Consider the following 17097-nt stretch of genomic DNA (forward strand, 5'->3'; position numbering starts at 1 on the left):
ACATCTCTGGATCTTGGTTTTCTCATCTGTAAAACAGGATGACAAAACCTCCCACCCACACTGTTCTGTAAAAAATGAGATAAGGTAAAAGAGTGTCTGAAAGATGATCAACCATGCCAACACCTTCATAACATGACATTGAAATGGAGGAAAATTCCGTTGTGAGACCAGAGCACAGAGGGTGTGTTGATTTAGTCCCAACATTACGGCTACATGGTAGACACTAAAGAAATATTGAATGAATAAATGTATACATGAATTTCAGGCCCCACCAACTGTGAGCTCTTAAGAAGCAGATACCAGGGGCTTCCCTGGTGGCGCAGTGGTTGGGAGTTCTTCTGCTGATGCAGGGGACACGGGTTTGTGCCCCGGTCTGGGAGGATCCCACATGCCGCGGAGCGGCTGGGCCCGTGAGCCATGGCCCGTGAGCCATGGCCGCTGAGCCTGCGCGTCCGGAGCCTGTGCTCCGCGGCGGGAGAGGCCGCAGCGGTGAGAGGCCCGCGTACCGCGAAAAGAAAAAAAAAGCTGATACCAAATTTTGTCTTCCTACGTTTAACACAATGCTGTGTTCACATATTAAGCTCCCAAAAATGTATTAGGATAGGTTATTAAAGTTTGAAATTCAAAAAACAAAGGGTTTGTTCATAAGCAATTCAAATCTGGGAGACTGACTACTTTATAAAAATGTGAAACTATTAGATATTCATTTTTTGTGTCATTCCTCTTAGTGTGTCAGAGATTAAAATCACACTTAATAGCTTTTTGTTATGTTCACACCATCCAGCCACATTTTCAGTTCAATAATCCACCCACTACTGAAGCCATTACTTCTCACTTGGGAGAAGAGAATAATTCTCTTTCACTCAAAGAGGGCACAGTGGTCTATTTTACTCCCTCCAATATCACCTATAAAATAATTTCTGATTTTCTAGTTTTCATTTTAATGTGGCCTTTTTCTGTAATGAATAAAAATGTGTTCATCAACTAATCTCAGTGAATTTTCTTTCCGAAAATGAATGTCAGGGCTCTGTGCAGAGACTTCCTTGTTATGTTAACAAAAGGAAAAAGGCTGAGTAACCAGGCTTATGATTCATTGACTTAGCAGGACAGTGAGTCAGTTGGGCCCTGACTGGAGATTGTAAGCATAACAAGGGAGCCAGGTAGATCTGGGCCCCTCGATGTGCGAATATGGAACAAGGGAGCAGGTCAACAAGGGGCAAAACATTTCAATATATATTTCTCCAAAAATTATATGTAAGTGGCCAATAAGCACATGGAAAGATGCTCACTTATTAGCTATTGGGGGAATTCAAATCAAAATCACAATGAGATACTACTTCACACTCACTAGAATGGTTAGTTATAATCAAGAAGTCAGATAAGAGCAAGTATTGACAAGGATGTGGAGAAATTGGAATGCTTATATATCACTGGGGTGAATGTAAAATGGTATAGTCATCTTGGAAATGGTCCGGCAGTTCCTCAAATGGTTAAACATAGAGTTAAAATAGCAATGCCATGGCTAGATATTTACCCAAGAGAATTGAAAACAGATGTCCACATTAACACTGGTACCTGAATGTTCATAGTGGCATTATTCATAATAGCCAAAAAACGGGAACAATCAAATGCCCATCAACTGATGAATGGATAAGTAAAACGTGATATCCACACGATGGTATATTATACAGCGATAAAAAGAAATGAAATACTGATACATACTACACATGGATAAATCTTGAAAACATTACAATAAGTGAAAGAAGCCAGTCACAAAGGGCTAGAGGTTATATAATCAGGTTTATATGAAATGCCCAGAATAGGCAAGTTTATAGAGATAGAAAGATTAGCAATTGTCTAGGGCTGAGGGGGATGAGAGTCATGACAACTCATGTTCACACAACCTGTACATGAATGTTTATAACAGCCCTTTTTTTCTTTTATTTCTTTTTGGCTGCGCTGCATGACTTGCGGGCTCCTTGTTCCCTGACCAAGGACTGAACTTAGGCCCTCAGCAGTGAAAGTGCGGAGCCCTAACCACTGGACAGCCAGGGAATTCCCTTCAGCTTTATTCTTAATTGCCCCAAACTGGAAACAACACAAATGTCCTTCAGCTGAGGAATGAATAAACAAACTATGGTACAGCCATGCACAGGAATACTATTAGGCAATAATAAGAAGAGAATATTAATATGTGCAACAACAAGGACGAATCTGAAATTCATTAGGCTAAGCGAAAGCAGCAGGACTCAAAGGCTACATACTGTATGAATCCATTTCCATGACATTCTTGGACAGGCAAAACTATAGGGACAAAACACAGATCAGTGGTTTCCAGGAACTGGGAGTAGGGGGAAAGGTTGACTACAAAAGGGCACAAAGGAATTAAAATTTTAACTGTTCTATATGTTGATTGCAGTGATGGTCACATGCATTTGTCATGTATTTGTCAAGTATGAATTTGTCAAAAGTCACAGAATTTTATACTAAAAAGGGTGACTTTACCTGTTTGTAAATCTTTTCTCAATAAAAAAAATTTTTAAAGATAAGTATTAAAAAACTACTAAACATGCTAAAGTAATATAAGGGACCCTTATTTTTGTTTACCATTTTGTTGAAAATATTTGCCAAATATGTAAAATCATGAAAACATACTTATGATATAATAGCATATAAGGTAATCAAGTGATTATATTACATATTTATAGTATAAATACAAATCTTGTATTTAAAAATTCTCAAGTATTAGGGATGAAAAGACAGAAAAAAATTAGCCAAAATGTCAACAGTAGTCATTTATGACTGGGGTGGGGGAACCACGGATGATTTTTCTAGTTTTTAAGTTATATGTAATAAGTATGTATTGTTTTTCTGTAAAGAAAATGACAGATTACATTTATGAAAAAGGATTTGTGGGAGTCAGAATAATCCTTCCCAAATATAAATATGTGCTCAGAGTATATGTATATTGGTCTAAAAAAGATGTTTATTAAACAAGCCGCTATTCTTTGTGGCTTAAGTTTACTTTTCAGCAGAATGAGAGGAATTCGTATGAAATTTTTGCTACTGCTCCCCTTGAAGGCAAAATAAACAAACGACAGCTAATTCAGAGTGGGTGGAAAGGGGAGTTTGTAAAAACAGAAGCATTCATTTGCACATCTGATTTAATTCACATTCTCAATCAAATAGTTTCTAGTTTCATGTTTCACTTTCCAGTAAAACAGTAAAGCTAAGCAACATGTTAATATGAGCCACACACCCACCAAATCTATAGCAATATGCCCCATAAACGAAGATCCACCAGCCCGGTTCTGTTTCCATAGCACTGACCAACAGTAAGCTATCTGTGACCAGACTTACAAAGCAGCCTCTTATTATCAAAGACCTCACTGATACCATCAAGTCCTGAAGGAAAATGGATCCTAACTCTCCCGTCTAACCTCACAGGGGCCCCCAGTGCTGCTGCATCACCTATGGGATTAAAGGATGGTTTGAGCTGAACAAGAAACAAGAACATCCTGAGTATTTTTGAAAGATAATTTTCTCTGAGCCAATATGTGCTTTATGACCCAAAGAGGGAGAGACTGCAGGACTACTGTAATGTAAACAAACTGTCAGGAGGTGGCAGGGCTATGAAATCAGATAGATCTGAGGTCGCTCTGGCTTCTACCTCAAATTGGTGGTAACACATAGTTTTTTAACTTCTTTGAGCCCCAATATTCTCAAGGTAGCAAGGGAGATAATAAGGCCTATATTTGAAAATTATGGGGATTAAGTGGGGGTAAATGAAAAGTGCCTGATATGTAGTAGGCACTTAATAAAACGTTATTTCTTTTCCATGGAGGTCCAGGATGTTCTGTGAAAAATCATAAGGAAGCCTAGCTAACTGTTCTAGAGAGAACAATAAGAGTGTCTGTGTGTGTGTGTGAAACTACATTTCCCAGACTCCCTTGCAATTAGGCATGCTCACATGACTAGTTCTAGCCAACAGAAGATGAGAAGAAATTATGTATGTTATGGCTGAATGCAGAAGGATCTGAGGATCTGCCTGAGGGTGGAGCTACATGATGGAAAGATCATGAATCAATATATCACTGAACTACATGAGCAAGAAGTTATCTTGTACTGTATTACACTACTAAGATTTAGGGGTTGAGCTGTTATAGCACTTAGCCTGCCCTACTTATATTTCATCAGTCCTAAAATGCATATATTTCCATGTTTTAATACTCCATCTTAGACTTGATGACATACGGTCATATGACAATGCTAAAAGAGGCTTATCAATATGCTCGCATTCACACAGCTAGTGTGAAGCTGATACTCCAAGTCTCCTCAATATTGGACAAGAAGTTACTACAGTTGACTAACTCACAGCTCATGGTCACAGTGCATGGAACCATGGAATGTTATTCTTAGCATTCTGAATACTAACTATCTGGATTCTGTGACCGAGGTAGGGATCAAAGCTTGAACATCAGCTAGATTTGGGAGTGGTGGAGGGGAGGCGAGGTAAACCTGGTAAACCACTGAGAGCCCAATTGTGTCCAGAAAAGGGGAAGGCTCTTCTTTGAAGAACTGAGCTCAATTTCAAGTCCTGTCAGAATACAGAAAAGAGATGCCTCAGCCTCTAGCGTTAGCGTGTGTTCCTGTCAAACTGCCTTTGGATGTTAGATCTGCCATCTGTACCATGGTGTCTGGTTGCCAGGGTTACAATGCTCTCCTTGAACAGAAAATCAAATAGTTTCCTAAAACCCACAGGTAAAGGTCAGAGCGGGCAGAGCATGCTTCGTTTCTTGGTATATAAACAGAAAAATATGCTGTATGGAAAGCAAGTACTTTAGATTCCTCCTTTGAGGCCAAGCCGGTAAAGATGATCTGGGTGGAAACTTCAGAGATGAGCTATATATAAAAGAGCATCTTGATAATGCAAAAGAAAATCCATAGCTGGACACTGGAAATGAATGCTGAAAAATTGAACCCAAGATCCCATGTCTTTAAGGGGTCATGGTCTCACATGAATCACCCCACGTTCTCTACTCTCAGCTACCCCGTTTCCTCTCCCAACTTTTAGAGTGAATAAGTCCGTATGGCTGAGGAATAGGAAACACTACCTAAGTAGTGATGGAGCAGTGGTAGAAGTACATTTCCCAGATCCTATATGTGACTTAAATAATGGTTTGATTCTCTGCCTTTTCAGGGCTCAGACAGACTCAGGGGTAGCAGAGTGAAGGGGAGGGGGATATTCTCTGGCCAGGATAATTTAGTTTTGCAGCCCATGCTTGAAGAGACAGAGCACCTCTGGCTAGAGGAGTAATAGACTTTTTAAAGACTCTTAGAGAAAGGGGAAGAGAGTTACCAGCTGTCCTAGGCTTGTTGCTTTTTATTTTTCTTATTGTAATTTTTACTACTGTTGATGCTTCTAATAATTTTGCTACTAATTCTGCTTCTAATACTATTAGTATTTATGACCCCTAGCTCTTCTAAAATAATTTCCAGTGAAAGTATTATAATTGTAATATATGCAAGTGTAACTGTACAGAAACATATAAAATGAAGTTCCCTTCTACATATCTTGATACCCAAGAACTATTCCTTATCAGTGATCAATCTAAAACATTTCTTGTGTTACTTCAGAAATATTCTATGTTCACATATAGACATATAAATATATTTGGACAGATGTGGGATTTAATATACACTGTTTTTCAACATATTTTTATCACTTAACACTGTCTTGGATATATTTCCTTGTTAGCTCCTGTAGAGCTATATATATGTGAGATACAAATTTGCAACATGGTTCAGTAGAAAGAGCATGAGCTATAATTAAGGATATTTGAAAAGATTTGGCTAAAGGATGACAATAGCTTCATTCTTTACAATAGCAGAAGTTTTGCAACAACTCAAATGTCCATTAAAAGGAAATTCACCATAGTATCATCATAGAAAAATATATAGCAAAACAGCCTTTTTGTTTGATATTAAATTTTAATTACATGACACAAAAGAGTTCTTAACCAGATTTGGGACAATTTTTCTTTCTCATGCTTGATATTTGTAATTGATTCTTTCCTATAACAGCTTGTTCAAGCTTCATGTTTCAAAAATTCTTATCACTCTGAAGATATGTATTGAACATTATTTATTTATTTATTTATTTGTGGTATGCGGGCCTCTCACTGTTGTGGCCTCTCCCGCCCAGCCACTCCGCGGCATGTGGGATCTTCCCGGACCGGGGCACGAACCCATGTCCCCTGCATCGGCAGGCAGACTCTCGGCCACTGCGCCACCAGGGAAGCCCTGAGCATACTTTAAATTCTTATTCTGTATGGTCCTCTAATTTGGTCTCCTTTAGTATAGTTCATTCAGTCTGCTTTTCTTAAAGAGTACTTATATTCCTTAGATGTTGGGTTATTTTGTTTTATGAATTAACTTGGCTTGACCCAGGAAGAAAAATATAATTAGCCTAAAAACCTTAACTTGAGCAACTCTTAAACAACGTTATTAGCTGAGTTAAGAAATGGGGCGGGAACATCTCAGGATGGAGAGGGAAGGAGTAGGTGTTGCAATCTGGGTTTAACTAACCCTTGCAAGTGTCTTTCCCAAATTTCTCAGGTGACCGTTACCCTCATGGTACCTCTGTCCAGGAGCTTTCACTCTTTCTTGTAAGAGGTTCAACCACTGGATCAGGGATGAAGGAACTGTGAGTGGGGGATGCTTAGAGGCGTGCCAATCTGCTCACCAACATTAGTATCAGCTCTGCCACCCCCTAGCCAGGTGCGGCACTAGGGTGATCTTTGCGTGTGTAAATGAGATCATTAACTCCCTGACTTGAAATCCTAGTACAGCTTACCATTATACTGGACTAAAACCAGAGTCTTTCTCATGACCTGCAAGGCCCTGCATGATCTGACTCCTGCCCGTCTGCCTTACTTCCTCTTTCCAATCTCCAGGAATTCCCATCAGTCAAACCCAACTAGAAGCCAGAAGACAAGAAAATCTATTAAGGTAATCCACAGAAGTCAGCATTCTGGTGAAGAGAGGAAAATGGCAGGGGTGAAAAGTGGCTCTGAAGGGGAATGAAAGGGATCCCACATGATAATCTCCCAAAGTTAAGAGGCACAGGCCTATGGGGCTAGTGGTTACTTAAGCTGGAAATCTAGGACTTTCTTGAGGAGCCATGCCTTACCTTGCCTCAAAGGATTATAGTCATCTAGTGTGAGGAGAGAATGTATGTGGGGAGGGGTGCAGGGATGCTGACACTCCCCCCAGTAGACTCTCTTCTCTCGAAACTTCCACCCCATGGAAATCAGAAAATGCCTAAATAAAGTGAGGGGGATATTTTCATTCCCTCTAGGACAGGCATCTTGGGAAACCTTAAGAGTCAATGAGCCTGCTCCATCCAAGGTAAGCATTTTAGTCTGTAAGTGGAGCAAGCTCATAACATCACTGAAACCTTAATCAAGGTCCTCTTGATCATCAAGATTCATGATTTAAAAAAATTTATTTATTAGTTGAACATTTTCCAAGCAATCCATGCAGAATTCTATTTTTTTTTTTTACAAGAATAGAATGTAGTTTCTCTGCTTAAGATGTATGAGTGTGTGTGCAAGTGTGAGTCTGTGTGAGTATAAGGAGGTTAGCTGGGGTTTTGCCCGCTCTTCTCCCTTTCCTTATCTCAGCAGCACCTAGACAGCAGATTGGAAAATAGTAAGAGAATTTTGATATAGTCCAACTTCACTGCATGGACAGGAAGCCCAGTCCTAAGACTTCAGTCCAAGATCATGCAGGCACTAGAGTTTTGAATCTCCTTAACACTTGGTCTAGGGCTCTATCAGCCTCCCTATCCTGCTTCCCATATGGTCTCTGGTACACTCACAAGTACATCATTAAGCAGATCCAAAGCATCTTAGATTTGGGAAACATATCACATGGAGTGATGGGGTTAGAACAGGCAATAGAACAGATTGGGGGAAGGAGTGTGGTGCATGTCAAAAGAAAAAAACAAAGACATGGAGCAAATATTAAACCCAAAATGTATTTTCTGTTGACTTTTTTTCTCAAAGCTGCCAAATACTTATGATTAGGGATGAGCAAGTCTTAATGCCACCATTTTATCAACTCATTAATCAAGAGGAAAGGCTTCTCATTCTCACAGATGTTAAGGATGAAATATTCTCAAAGCATGCAAGCCACAGATGACAGGTACTCCAGCAGCCTAAAGTATTTTTGGAAGCAGTGGAAGTCAGTGAAAACTGACCTGGTTACTAGAGTCAGTTGGAATGCAAAGCTATTTTGGTGGTTACCACAGGAAACAGCTGTGACTGAAGAAATCATTGCCCTATCTGTTAAAATAATCTAATGGGGTATTGGCTGTTGGGCTTTTTTAAGTTTCCATAGAATATAAGACTGAAGGTCTTATTAAAGCTGTTCTGAGAAAAAGGCCAACCTACCTTTGAAATTTAAAGCACAAACCAAGTAGTCCACACAATGAACTTTTGGGACATTCTCTTATTGTGTCTCCATGCTTTTGAATTTCCAAGTTTGGCCTCCACACCTACCACTTCTGATGTGTCTGCATTTTATTTTCTAGAAAACCTCTAAATATTTACTGACACTTATTATCAAAAGTAAACATTTAAAGGAAACAGTCATTGCAGGGCTGCTGCATTGGATTCTAGACACTTGACTGCTCCCAATTGTGCCTTAGTGATTGGGAGAGCTTGGGGTATTGTTATTGAAAGATGGACACTAAGTCTTGTTCCAAACTTAAACCATCTGTGTCTATCAACCAGTGCCCAATCATCTTCACCGTTTGTTGTTTCTCTTACATAAAGTTAAGTCTAAGTTCTTGAGTTTGTCATCTTCCCACTCAAAGCCTATTTATCCTCTATATTTTTAGATAAATTTAAGAAGCAACCCAACCTGATGATATACTAAATATTTCAAAATGAGAACACTCATGCTCCCTCTGAGTTTTAAGTGTTTACTGAAAATCCAACAAATCAAGCAAGTCCCTGCGACTAAACTAGACCACCTAACAGAGAGTCACAGCTTTTCCTCTGCAAATTATTTACATCAACATAAAAATCATTGGTGTGTGATCCAGACTCTCTAGCTATGATTCATCAAGAATGAACTTCAGTTAACATTAAATGCCACACTACCTTTGGAAAACTAGGACATTCAATCCAGATTCTACTTAGAGTTTTAATGCAAGAAACAGAACATTTTCTTCCATCGTCAGAGTGTCTAAGAACTCTAGAAATGAGTTTTTGTTCAAAAACACTACAGTTACAAAAGGCAGAATCTGAGGGTATCTTTTCCTATGACCAGAGCATGTCAGATAAAAGAATAAGGCACCATCAACTCTAATAAGTGTCTGTAAGACAAAGATTCCACCCTAAGAATTTTCATTTCTGGTAACAGTGCTTATGTGGTTCAGACCAACCTCTCACCAAGAAAAATTAGAAAAATAGCAGAAAGTGAAGAATTGTAGCCCCAGGAACTGGGAGGAGGACAGAACACAGAGAAATGAACCCAGCATTTGGGGCCACTTTTCCGTAGGGTTAGTTCATGGGAGGAGAGCCTGTTAGTAATTTTTCAGCTGATCTGAGTGCAATGGGTTAGAGCTGCTCACCCAACGTCTTTCTCACTCAGTCTCCTTCTGATTCCTTTGGAGAGCTTCCTGTCCATTCCATGTACAACTAGTGGGGATTTTAATCATGACTTCCAGTAGGATAGGCGTATGGCCCAAACTGGGGGCAATCAAATAATATGCCACCAGGAGAACAGCATTAAGATATATAATATGGCTGAGAACTGAAATTTGAAATCCAACCCTTAGAAGTAGCTAGGAGAAGGGTAATAGGAAAGAAGTCAGTCAGCCAACGTGTGACCAATAAGCTTAAGAGTGGGTGGTGTCACGGAACCCAGGAGAAGGGAGTGTTTCATGAAAACCATGGAGGTCAACTATGCCAGATGCTACTGAGTGGTCAGGATGACAACTGAAAGGTATCCATTATATATGGCAGTGTGGAGGATGTTGGTGATTTTTGTCAGAAGAAATTTCAGGAAAGTAGTAGGGGAGAAGCCAGATTGGAGAGGGAAGGAGAGAAACCAGGTAGTGAGGAAATGGAAACACTGAGTAGACAATTATTTTGTGGTTTGGCTTTGAAGGAGGTAGAAATATGGCCACATCTGGAAGTAGATAAGGAGTCAAAGAAGTGTTTGTTTTGTTTTGCTTAAGATGAAAGACATTCAGGCATGCTTGTATGATCTCTCTGAAGTCGGCTCGATTTTTATTAAATGTGAAACCACCTTTTGTCCTACCTTTAAGTTCTTCTCTATTCTGTTCTCTATGACCAACTTCTTGGTATCAGATGTTGACAAAAAATAAGTCTATAAGTCATGCATTTGGATGTAAATATTTGGGATCTTTGGAATTGTCATGAGATGGACCCCAGGTCTTCTAATCCAATCATAATGTGCCTTGCTAAGGTCTTATACCTAGGTAATGGCAGGATCTCCTCCTTGAAGACTAGCAAAGCCAGACATAGAACTTCAACTTCACTGCTGAATCCAATGGCTTGCAGGGCTCAGGTTCACTCTCAGAGCTGTCATAATTATATAAAGAAAACAGTCTGAAATCCTCCTTTTACCAGTCTCCTGAGAGTATGACATGTGTGAGCTTGTTCTTGAGACCATGGTCATCTTTGGGATACTGATAAATTTGAGTCTCTGGACTGTAAATCTGGGGGTTGGACCTTAAAACTGGGCAATATCACTGATGTACATTATGAGCCCTTAATTCATCAGTTGGAATCCTCAGCTAGCATGCCTATTTGAGGGAGGGGAGTGCTCAACATTTAATATTCTTATTTCTTAATTAAATAATTGGTTCAATGTGGTTCTTTCAGCTCTAAGCTTTAACTCAGAATCTAGACAAAGTTGGCGGCAAAGCAGTCAGTATATGATGCTATTTAGGAGCCCTTTTAGCAGGGAAGTGCCAAGAAAGAGCAAAATGTGTGAGCAAGAAAACAAAAATAAAACCTAAGGGTAAATTAAGATGAAGTAATCGAAGCTTTTCAAAAACTTGTATTTAGAAAAGAGCAAATGGATGAATATCTCAAGCAATGTCAAATATCAGATTCTGCCTACGTGGTTGAATATATCATAAAGACCTTATATAGCAAAAGCAAAATGACAACTTTATCATCTCCTCGAACACTTACTTCCCAAGTTCCTGTCATGGTCTGAAAACTTTTCCACAGACACAAAATTACTTGAAATAGATTGGTGCCCTCATCCCAAGCAAGCCACCTGATGCAAGTATAGCTAAGACTTTACTAAAACAAGGAGTACTTTCAGCAGGATGTTAAACATCTGGCTCAAGACGTGAAAATCTGTGAAACTACTAGACTGCTATTTCTGAGAGTGCTAGGCTACTGAGTACCTTTGGCACGCAGGCCGGTGGTGGGGAGCAGGGAATAGTTCTATATTTGAGCAAGGCGTCTTTCTTGAAAAACAATATCGGCTTTTTAGGACTTCCTATTTTCTTTTGAATTATCCAGGTTATTGCGTTTTCGTCCTCAAAAATTTTCCCCTCAAAAAAAGATGCAAATAAGCTTGCATGCGCACACACACACATACGCACAGTAGATGAATTTATTTCTAGAGCGATCAACAATGCAAATTTCTGTAGTTTTCTTTTCTTAATTATACAAATCTTGATGAAAGACTGGGGAACATTCAGTTGATAAGATTGGACCACTTTCATCATGGGAATGGCAGTGACTTGTCCTCACTGGAATAACTTCTGTTTAGAGAATGGACTTGCCTTCTCTGCTGGCACCAGCACCACCATCCATGGACTCACTGAGTACCTTAGAACCCATCAGATATCCCTCACAACACAGCTTCTGTCTGAGCAACCTGTTTCACAGCATAAAAGTTATGACACTTTGCTCTCACCTTTGGAGTTCTCTGGACTCACCGTCTACTTCATCACCAAGAAGGAGCTGTCCACTTACAGTGGTTGTGTTGCTAACTGGGAAACCTGCATGGTTGGGGTGCTGTCTTCCAGAATGTGGTATATCTTCTCAACCTGCAACTGACACACAGAGTTTGAGAACAAAGTAACACAGTAGTAGTGATCCCTCTCATCATTACACTTAATAACCCACTGGCAGAGTCTTTGCTTCCCGTTCCAGAACTTTGGGTTCTGTTGATCTGAAGGTCTTCATTCCCAAGGGAGGGATGCTTTCACCAGGGGACACAGGATGGTCCCATTAAATCTGAAACACAGGCTATCCCCTGATCAGGTTGGGTTCCTCATGCCATTGAAACAACAGGCAAAACAGTCATTGAAACAGGGCTGATAACGGTCTGGGGTGATTGGTTCTGATGAGCTAGAGGAAACTGGATGAGGCTTCCTGATGAGGTTACTTTATGGATTGCCTTACCATCTCAGTTTAGCTTCTCAGCTTTTCTATCACCCGTGTAAAACTTCCTGCATTAGGGATTTCCCTGGTGGTGCAGTGGTTAAGAATCCACCTGCCAATGCAGGGACACAGGTTCAATCCCTGGCCTGGGAAGATCCCACATGCTGTGAAGCAACTAAGACCGTGTGCCACAACTACTAGCCTGCCCTCTAGAGCCCGTGTGCCACAACTACTGAGCCCTCGTGCCACAACTACTGAAGCCCACGCACCTAGAGCCCTTGCTCCACAACAAGAGAAGCCATTGCAATGAGAAGCCCACGCACCACAACAAAGAGTAGCCCCTGATCATCACAACTAGAGAAAGCCCACGCGCAGCAACGAAGACCCAATGCAGCCAAAAATAATAATAATAAAAATAAAATTTAAAAAACTTCCTGCATTAAATTTCCTGTTTCAAATATTTAGAGTGCTTCCTTAGGACCTTGATTGGTATAGTTTTGGATAGCAGGAGTGGTCCCAGGAAAACTCCCTCAAGAAGGGATTCTAGGGATTGAGTTCTTATCAGTTTGAGCACAGTTTCAGGGTTGTCCTACTTTACAGATGGAAAACGAGTTACTGGTACCCTTGGTATCTCGCCTTCTTCTTCCGAGTAGAACCTCTATATATTATCTGGGCTCATGGCCACCCAGAATAACCATTAGCCCTGACCAGCCTGACTTGCACCAGGTTTAGCCAGGTGACAAAGTTCTGGCCAATAGAATATAAATGGAAGTAGTATGTGAAACTTCCTGGAGCCATCTTTAAATGGAGCAGCTTGCACTTCCCTTCCCCCTTGCTCCTTTCTGCTGACTGGAATGCAGACATAAAGATATCTTGGATTATCCCTTAGGACAGCAGAAGTGAAAACTTGAAGGAGCCTTGGTCTCTGATGAATTTGAAGAACTTTCTTATCAGCCCAAAAGTTGGATAGAACCAGTGACATCGTCAGTGGCCCCAGGGAGACCAGAGGCTCTTGCCCAGAGATAAGCAAGGTCCAATACCTGAACTGGAGTGTATACGGACCCAGAATATAGGGTGTAAAAAGGTATCTCCTCTCCCGTAGAAGGTAGATTCCTAAGTTTCCCCATGCACCCATTTGCCAAGTTGAGAAAAAGGAGATAGAAGGGAAGAACTTCTGTGATAAGGAGAGGATCTTCAAATTCCTTGAATATCTACCCTCCAAAGATTCAGGGATCCAAAGGAAATGGTTTAAACCAGAAGAGACTGAGAAACCATCCACTGGAAGATTTAAGGTTTGTTTATTTGTTTGTTTGGTTTTCATTGCAACCCAGTGGGTGGGGACTTAAGGATGATATTAGATCAGTCATGGGAAATAAAGAATCAACATCATCTTTGAATATGTGGAATATAGTGGGTATGAACATTTGATCAAACTGAGTTTCATATGGCTAGACTGGCAGAATGCTGGAGTCATCGTTAGGGAAGAATTATGCATGTTAAAGACAGCAAGTCCACAGATCATAGTATGGTTAAAGCCATCAAGCAGATCATGGATGTCATTTCTTTTTTCAGGAAATCCTATGTGGTAAGAAAAAGCCCACCGTGATGAAACAACAGAGAATCTGATGAGCTTTACACATACAAGAATAATTCAGAGGCTTCCCTGGTGGCGCAGTGGTTGAGAGTCCGCCTGCCAATGCAGGGGACACGGGCTCGTGCCCTGGGCCAGGAAGATCCCACATGCCGCGGAGTGGCTAGGCCCGTGAGCCATGGCCACTGAGCCTGTGCGTCCAGAGCCTGTGCTCTGCAATGGGAGAGGCCACAACAGTGAGAGGCCCACGTACCGCAAAAAAAAAAAAAAAAAAAAAAAAAATTCAGATACCCTGTAGGGAACTCTGCCAATACCAGGGCAAGAAGACATCTGTAAGCAAGTTGTAGAAACTTCAGAAAATGCAGCCCAGTCCCCAATAAAACCAAGACCTTAAACCTTGGTGACAAATGTCAGTCTTCCCACACTGGAGCCCACGTTCCATGAAGGCAGTGACAGTGCCTGCTATTGTGTGCCCAGTGCTCAGAACAGGGCCTGGTACCTAGTAGCTGTTCAATAAATATTTGATAAAAAGTGGGTACATAACTTTTTCCTTATTTTCAAAACTTTCTACCATAAGGAGATGGTGCATTTCTATTCAGAAGGAAAAGAGTATTAAAAACTTCAGAAATATGAAGTATAGTACTTTAAAATATTCCCTACTGATACCTCGTAAAGAAAATACTAGAGGACAGTGGAATAAAAGCTACATACGTTGGAGGAAGAAAGTTGTGACTTAAGCAGGGGAAGCAGTGGGGGGCTCAAGCGCTTCTCAGGTTGGAATCAAAAGCCAGGGGCCCATGACTGCAACAGAGGTGAGGTGGGGGAACCAGAGGCAAGGACAGGCACTGTAGTCTCGTACTGGCTTATATTTTCTCCCAAATATTTGGTGTGGTCACTAGCGGCAAAACACTGTTCTGGGCATTTCAGCTCTGCATCTCCTTTAATCCGCATAGCAATTCTTCTGGTAGAAAGAGTCCCATTTAGCAGGATCAGAGAGATTAAACAATTTTCCCAAAGCCACACAGCTGGAGGTACACAGAGTGAGATCTGGACCAAGACTGTTTCACCTGCAAGCTTGGGTTTACATCTCCAGCCTCACCTGGAACACATTCTCAAGGAAGCACTCACTGGCGATCTCTGCTCCTCACTTATCCCTGGATCCCTCTTCTCAGGGTCAGCTCAGTGCAGCGAGAGGCTCTCAGGCTTCCCTTTCGTTAACACCAGCCCTATCTTCAGAAAAAGCCTGGATGTCACTGCCTCCAAGTAGTTCTCCTTGATCACCCCTAACCGTGCTCTGGCACAGCCCTGTCACAATTGCGATGCTACATTCCATTGTGTGGTTATTTGATTAACCTGTCTTCCCCACTACGTGGAGACGATATTTGTTTTCACTCTCCATTGTCATCCTAGTGTCTAGAACAGTGTCTGGCACATAGCAAATATTGATAGATACTTGTTGAATGAATAAAGTAATGTTTTGAGTGTGAGAATCTGCTGCGGGGGTCGTTTCTACAGTCCCTTTGTTGATTGATTTCCTAGGACAGGGCACTAGGACACCCCTGTGTGACTTTTGATATGGGCCTCTGTTGAACGGAGGCCTGGGCTAGACAAAAGGGAATCAGGGCATAATGTTGATCAAATTCTTTTTAAAAATGTAGTATGCAGTTAATTTTTCTTCCAAGGTTCTGACACAGTTACTCTGCTCTGAGGATGATGCATTATTAACAAAAATTCTTAAGACACAGAGAAAAATAAATTATTCCTTATTAAAATTAAATTACTGAAGTGAAATATGGAAAGTTTCATTATCAAACATAGATCTTTGGAGATCAGTTTATACTTTATAATCTAGTAAAATAGTTTACAAACTTTATACATTCCTTGTCTATCAATAACTCAATCTTGGGAAAACAAGATATTTGTGCTCTAAAAGACTCACACTCCTATAAATGGAATCAACTATAAACATCTTAAACTTTTAATGTTCAAAAGAAATATACTGCAAACCATATGTCTGATAAGGAACTTGTATCCAGAACATATAAAGAACTCTTGCAACTCAGTAGTAAGAAAAGACAATGAACCCACTTCAAAAATGGGCAAAGTAACTGTTTACAATAGCCAAGACATGGAAACAGCCTAAATGTCCATTGACAGATAAATGGATTAAAGATGTGATATATATATATATATATATATATAAAATGGAATATTACTCAGCCATAAAAAGAATGAAATAATGCCATTTGCAGCAACATCGATGGACCTAGAGACTGTCATACTAAGCGAAATAAGTCAGAAAGAGAAAGACAAATACCATATGATATCACTTATATGTAGAATCTAAAATATAACACAAATGAACTTATCTATGAAACAGAAACAGACTCACAGACACAGAGAACAGACTTGGTTGCCAAGGGGGAGAGGGGGTTGGGGGAGGGATGGATTGGGAGTTTGGGATTAGCAGATGCAAGCTAGTATATACAGGATGGATAAACAACAAGGTCCTACTGTATAGCACAGGGAACTAAATTCAATATCCTGTGATAAACCATAATGGAAAAGAATATGAAAAAGAATATGTATATGCATAACTGAATATATACATATATGCATAACAGAAGAAATTAACATGACATTGTAAATCAACTATACTTCAATAAAATAAAAAAAATGGGCAAAGCATTTGAATAGATATTTCTCCAAAAAAGCTATAAGTATAGCCAATAAGTACATGAAAAGATGTTCAACACTATTAACCATCAGGAAAATGAAATCAAAACCACAGTGAGATGCCACTTCACACACACTTGGATGGCTATAATCAAAAAGACAGATAGGGCTTCCCTGGTGGCGCAGTGATTGAGAGTCCACCTGCCAATGCAGGGGACACGGGTTTGTGCCCTGGTCTGGGAGGATCCCACGTGCTGCAGAGTGGCTGGGCCCATAAGCCATGGCCACTGAACCTGTGTGTCCGGAGCCTGTGCTCCGCAATGGGAGAGGCCACAACAGTGAGAGGCCGGCGTACCACAAAAAAAAAAAAAAAAAAAAGACAGA

This window comes from Neophocaena asiaeorientalis, unplaced genomic scaffold (assembly GCF_003031525.2).
Source record: "Neophocaena asiaeorientalis asiaeorientalis breed wild unplaced genomic scaffold, Neophocaena_asiaeorientalis_V1.1 scaffold121, whole genome shotgun sequence".
NCBI lineage: Eukaryota > Metazoa > Chordata > Mammalia > Artiodactyla > Phocoenidae > Neophocaena > Neophocaena asiaeorientalis.